The sequence below is a fragment of the Pinus tabuliformis genome, chromosome J, assembly GCF_031772625.1.
Source record: "Pinus tabuliformis cultivar Carrire ecotype Pingquan chromosome J, CPIR1, whole genome shotgun sequence".
NCBI classification, from domain to species: Eukaryota; Viridiplantae; Streptophyta; class Pinopsida; order Pinales; family Pinaceae; genus Pinus; species Pinus tabuliformis.
In genome coordinates, this window is record NC_142295.1 from 317,872,378 (window position 1) to 317,879,143 (window position 6,766).

At 39.0% G+C, this 6,766-nt stretch overlaps 1 pseudogene; it reads left to right on the plus strand.

Moving 5' to 3' along the window:
* Window positions 1-5,928: 5,928 nt before the first annotated feature.
* On the plus strand, window positions 5,929-6,339 carry LOC149227018 (large ribosomal subunit protein uL2 pseudogene; annotated as a pseudogene).
* Window positions 6,340-6,766: the final 427 nt, after the last annotated feature.

Genomic DNA, 6,766 nt, shown 5'->3' on the forward strand with positions numbered 1-6,766 from the left:
ATGAAAAGAAAAAAATGGTCATTCTGCTATATTTTTCTCTGCGCTCTCCTACAAATAAGATTACTGATGTTCATAGTTCTAGGTTTCGACCGCTTCCGACCAAGAAAAAGCTCCATCGACGAGCTTGGCCTCAGCCAACCCACCATTTTATGGTTTTCTCCCTTGTTTAACACAGTTTAAAGCAAACAGAGGGATTTCCAAAGCTTGCAGAAGAGAGAAACCAACATATACAGAGATATTTTGGGCTAAGCGCCGGACAGATATGAACAAAGAAAATGGGGTACACAACAAGTCAAAGAGTATCAGATCAAGCATTAAAGAGTATCAGGGTAGAATTAAAAGCAAATCAAGTCAGAATCAAAGAGTATCCGAGCCGACAAAGAAAAGCAGATCAACATTAAAGACTATCAAATGTGCACAGTTATTGCAGAAGATAGCTGCAAGCCGAACCCTAAAAAGCCAGCCTCCAGCACAACATAAGTCAGTCGTTTCTACTTTTCTTGTAAATTACTCTAGGTTAATCTTAATTATTATCTCACAGCTGTAAATGAGATATTTTTGTACATATTTTATAGTATAAATACACCCTTTATCAGAGTTTTAAGGGGTTGGGTGCTATGTGTAGATTTCTTTAGACTTTGTTGTAAATACTGAACTGTTGGAATAAAAAGCTGTTGGAACCATCTGTTGTCTGGCCTACTGGATAAAGAATTGATGCAGAGGACTTGTCACAGAATTCTTGAATCAACCTACGGATCAATAAGTCCCCTATATCTTGTGTTTTACAATTTTCCTTGTTTATTACATCATCTGTGTTTCATGATCTGAATGATAAAGAGAAAGAATAATTCAGAATTTGCTTGACTGCACTCTCTTTTTAGTCTTTATTATTCTCTGTGTTTTCTTCAAAATTAGTATAAACAGTGAATTCTTAATTGCTCCTGTTTCCTGATTCTCTCATATTTTTTATTTGCTAAGGAATTCTTAACTTCTCCTTAACAGCAATCATCCATTTTTCCCTCTGTCAATATGTTGAAGGATTATTATTTTCCCTTCATCCATTTGAGTCCATTCCATCTGATTCCAGCCTTTAATTGTTCCCTGTTTGACTACCTTGCTCTGTGATGCCGTCCTCTGTTAAGAAACCCAATCTAGGAAGTTGTCTTCTTTTGACTCCATCATGCCCAATGGACTGAACTTCTCAGTTTTACCTCACTGTTATATTGAATCTCACCACCCAAACCCAAACTCAAAACAAAACCCTTGAATTTCATAACTAGCCTAATACCTTTCAAAAACAAAGCTAAATCATAAAGAGAGAGCCCTCTCTGGATGTAGATTGGCTAGAATCTGTATCTAAAAGATTGGTCTATGGTTACCTCGGCCGTATTCCCTTTCTTACAACTTTTGGGAACAACCTGAGTGATAACACCTAGAACCTCGGCCGTATTCCCTTTCTTACAACTTTTGGGAACAACCTGAGTGATAACACCTAGAACCTTGGCCGTATTCCCTTTCTTACAACTTTTGGGAACAACCTGAGTGATAACACCTAGAACAGAGTAGAAATGGAAAGTGAGCAATTAACAGCAAAAGAAGCTTGTATTAGCTGAAAATGAAGACCAGACGCTACAAGTATCAAAGTAGTTACAGTCTCCAGAAGTTGATCCTTACATCAAAACAACAACCATCAACCCTGATTACATCTGTGTTCTGGATATATATAGAGGTTGATTACAAAAAATGCTCTACTATTCTATGCGTGGAGGGGTCATAATGGAACACCAACCACCTTAACTATCTAATATGGGTCTCTGCTACAATTTGCTTGCTTTAATAAATGAATTTGATCTTTTCTAATATAATGTTGTCCTTCTTGGGCAGATGGAGTGTTGTACAGAAGAAGTTCCATAACTGATCAATGCTTTTATCTGCTCGAGGTTGGTCCTTTTTCCACTCGGCCATTCTGTTTCTTGAATGCAGTTGTTGGAGATGAAATGCGTCAGGTACTTGGTAGATGATCACTGTCGTCCTTCAGGTGCACGATGTGACCAGGGTGTGTTGACTTCATGAAGGATGTACGAGCAGGCGGAGGATAGATATCGGCTGTTGGATCGCATAGATGGACGGCGGATATGGCTCAGCGGGAGATATCGGGAGAAACGGGAGCAGACGATCGTGAACCATTGGATCTGGACACGGTCGATCCGACGGTCATCGGGCGGGAAAGATGTGCGGAGGTTAACCGGCGGGGACGAGCGGACAGGTGGTAAGCAGTATTCCCCGCACCGCTTTTCGGAGGTGGGTGGTAATCGTACGCGGGCTCGCGATCATAATCATCAGGTGACACATGGTGGATGGGACATGGCGAAAACTGCGTTGATCGTGAGTTAACGCGTGGTTAAGTTATGGCAGCGGGGGAAGCGATCGCCATCCGATCGCGGCGGAGATGATCGGATGGCAGGAGACAGGCGGGCAGGTTATTTGCGGCGGGGACCATTGGATCGGAACGATCAACGACTGCGACCAAAGGACGACGATGGGTTGTGGAAGCGCGGGGTCGTGTGGAAGCAGTCTTATGGGTTTTAAAACTTTGCGCTTGGGGCTTGAGAGTAAAGGTTTTTCATATGATTTTCGATAGCAAGCCCCGGGAAATGGAGGCAAAAGGAGGATGGACGAGGTGGAGGGGAAGGTGACAGCGATCAATATGGGCCTCCATTGAGAAAAACCAAAAACCAAACCCACTTCTGCTCATCGAACATCAGCAACATGTAGCAGATCTAAGAGCTCTCTTTTTCAATTTTCTCGGCCTTTTCTGAACTAAACTTACATCACCAAAACTACCAAAAATACTCTCCATATTAAGCCATTCTTCCAAGAGTATAAATATTTTTTCTTTCTACTTTGGAATATACGTGACCAAATGCCCTTTCAAAAATGGTTGCATGATGATCCAAACATATGTATCTTCTGTGAAACAAGGAATCCAAAACCTAGGAAATTGAAAATTCTTAACATTAGTTACAGACCACGAGTATGAAGGACATGTTTCTGATCCTGTTCTTTAAGAATTCTTTGATTTGGAGGTTGGTCCTCTTTAACAGCTTTGGATTTTATGCAAGTTGGAACTGCCTGCAAATTCTAATCCACAAATATAAAAACCCACACAACAATTACATTAAAAAACTCAGATATATTTCATTAAGACCAAAATATTTACAATGGAATATTGTCCTGATTATCGTTGGCCATTTACTCTCATAATCCACATTTCTTCTAGACACACAGTCTATAATTATACATTTCATGACTAATATATATTAAGATTACATTCAATGAACATTGTGGGTTCAGATCCACTAGTTAATATCTATTGGTCTTGTATAAGGGAAAAATCAATGACGTTGGATTTTTATGACACCTTCCATATTTACAAAACTAATCCTATCCTAACTACCACGCATTTCTAGAGCTTTTACATAATTTAGAAATCCTAGAGATTTTTCCAGCTTTTATAAGTTCTACACTTTTCTGTTGGACTTTCAGAAATTTCCTTTTTGAAGATACCCCTAGAGATTTTTATGACACCTTCCATATTTACAAAACTAATCCTATCCTAACTACCACGCGTTTCTAGAGCTTTTACATAATTTAGAAATCCTAGAGATTTTTCCAGCTTTTATAAGTTCTACACTTTTCTGGAGGACTTTCAAAAATTTCCTTTTTGAAGATACCCCTAGATGCTCCTGCATCAGAGACTGAAGGTAGAAAATTATTCATAGACTCTTGTCTATGAGGTCTGTCACTTTTATGTAACAACTCCCCAAGATCCCAAACTTTAAATTGTAATTGATCATTTCCAAGGAGAAAAAATCCTTTACTCATTCTTCCTCTATCCCATACTTTATTATGTTGTTGTCCATTTAATTTGATAACATAATTTCTCTCATCTTACTACATTCTTTAACTGAATGTTTTCTTCTCCTTTCCGTACATTCTCTCGGAATGTTGCTTCATAAGTTTCCACAACTCATCAATCTCTTGCCGAATTTGTTTCTTGACTGAAGCTTGTTGTCAACTTTCGTTCATTGCATCTTATTTTTAGGCATGATACTATTGTATGAAACACTAATATTATTCTATAAACCAATTGAATTTTCCACCACTATGCAACCTTCATCTTTTGTAAACCAACTTTGCGAAAATGTCATCTCATCCTCAAAATATCTAAAAAATTGTTTTGAATGTTGTACGCGAGGTTGGATTTCATCTTCGAGAAATAGCATAGATTCTATCTTGCTAATCACATCTTCATGTTCATCATTCCTCTTTGTACCTCCTTTCCCAAGTGTTGCATTTAAGTGTTTCTCTTCATCCTAGCTTAGAACAGAGTAAGAGTTCTGTCCTCCTTCACCTTCATCACTTGTAACAAAATTTTCATTCCGTTGTTCCTCTAATTTTGTCATAGTTCTAGGTAATTTTCCACCATATTACATACCTGCATCCACAAAAAATTAGTTAGTTTTACCAATATGATAATCTTGGATCTCATCCACTACGTTATCCTCACTCTCTCCAAGCAATGGCCCCTTCTCTCGGTCACAATATTGCACTTTTTATGCCTCTTACTCAACTACCTTGAGTTCCCCTTATTTAGACCAGGTTCTTATCATGTGCATTATCTTCTTCCGCAACTTTCTTGCAAACAATTCTGTAAACTTTCTTCTTAAAACTCCATCCACATTTCTGGTCTTTCTCATGTTTATGTAGTCGCTACATAAGTACATTCAGTTTTACTTTAATCTCAGTGAGTTCCCTATAAAACTCCTCATCACTCAATTTCTTATTTATGTCATTTTCCTTGACATCTTCTTTCCTTCTCTTGTAGCTTTCACCTAAACCTTTGTAATGACCATCTGTGGTCATCCTTTTTTCTAACTTTGTGAGCTTCTCCATGCTCAACAGTGAAATGCGACCAAGCCTCTCCTCTGTAGCAAGTTTCCTCTTCTTGCTACTCAACACCTCATTAATATTTCTTCACTAGCTTGACCTTTTGGTATTTTCTTTGGTTCTCTCCTTAGAAAATTCTTGAGCACTCCTCTGATCCTTTGGTTGTTGCACTTACTCGGTTTACTTCTTTTGAGAACTTCCTCTACTACAAGGTTCTTTTGCCACAATATTTTTTTCACTTGTTCTCTCTATCACAACTTCCAAGCTATGATCCAATATCACTCTCCTTCAGTTGCTACCTACAAACATCAATTCCTCTGCACATATAAATTCAGAAATATAAATACTAGTTTACCTATTGCATTTTGCAATTCTCCATCCTTCTTCTACTGTGCAACTCTAATGTTTGTATAATCAACTATCCTTTCTTTCAATCTCAAAGAGTATAAACATCTCTGACTCTTTTCTCTGAAGAGCTAACCAACTATGATACCAAAATTTGATGCGAGTTGTAACTGCTTGCAAATTCTAATCAATAAATTTAAAAACCCACACAACAATTACACTAAAAAGCTCAGATATATTTCATTAAGACTAAAATATTTATAATATAATATTTTCATAATTATCATTGGCCATTTACTCTCATACTCCACACTTCTCCCCCACACACACTCTATCATTATACATTTCATGACTAATATATACAAATATTACATTCAATGAACCTTGTGGGTTTAAATACACTAGGTTAAAATCTATTGATTTGTATAAGGGAAATGTTAGAAAATTATATATTATAGAGAAATGGAACACATAAATATTATAGAAATATACACACAGAAAACACATAAAACAAGAGAGACACTGAGCGGGTCACAATAGATATTCGAATTATAAGATATCCAGTTCAACCAAGGTTCAATTAGTAGAAGAAACTGTAAGAACAAGAGGGAATTGAGGATACGAAGGAGGAAAATGGCGGACATGCGACTGGAACACCCGTCTCAGACAAAGGATAATCTTGTTCAAGCTTTGGAGGAGGGCCGACAAAGGTGTCGGGGAGACATGGGTTGTGTTATTTGTGCACAGAGGAAGGGAGCAGGCTCTGTGTTCAAATCCCACACACAACACAGGAAGGGACCAACACGTTTTTGGAGACTTGCCCATGGCAAGCAAAATGAATACCTCAGGGGTTTTATCATTGACAACATCGATCCTGGATGCGGTGCTCCCCTCTGCCAAGTGACCTTCAGGCTCCCAATCAGTTACAAGCCCCAGAAGGGGATATTCGTAGCGGCCAAAGGCAGGTACCCGGGACAGTTTGGATACCGTGGAAAGAGGGCCAATCTATGGGAGGGTAACGCTTTACCCTTGACGTCTATCTAGGAGGGAGCCACAATTTGTAACATGAAACATAATGTCGGCGAATGAGGTTTTTTTACTAGGGCTTCTGGAGACTATGCCATCGTCGACAACCACCCGGACATTTACTCCCTGAGCTTTGGGTACAGCAGAAAGGAGTCTGCGAAAACCAGGAAGAGGAAAAAAGCGCGACAAATAGGTAGATACACAACCCCAAATGAAGATCTACAAACAGAAACTTGGGTTTTGAAGGACAATGTGGGGATTTAGGCAACTTTGGTCCCTCAGCAACCTCCATTCAGGGTCATGCTCAACAGAGCAACAGGAGCAGCTCAATCGAGACCAGATCTTGGCTCCTCGGCATTTCCTCAGCATGGCCGGAAGGAAAACTCTGGGCATACGAAGATGTGTGGCAATTTTGATGCGGATGGTCAAATTTACCCTCAGACAG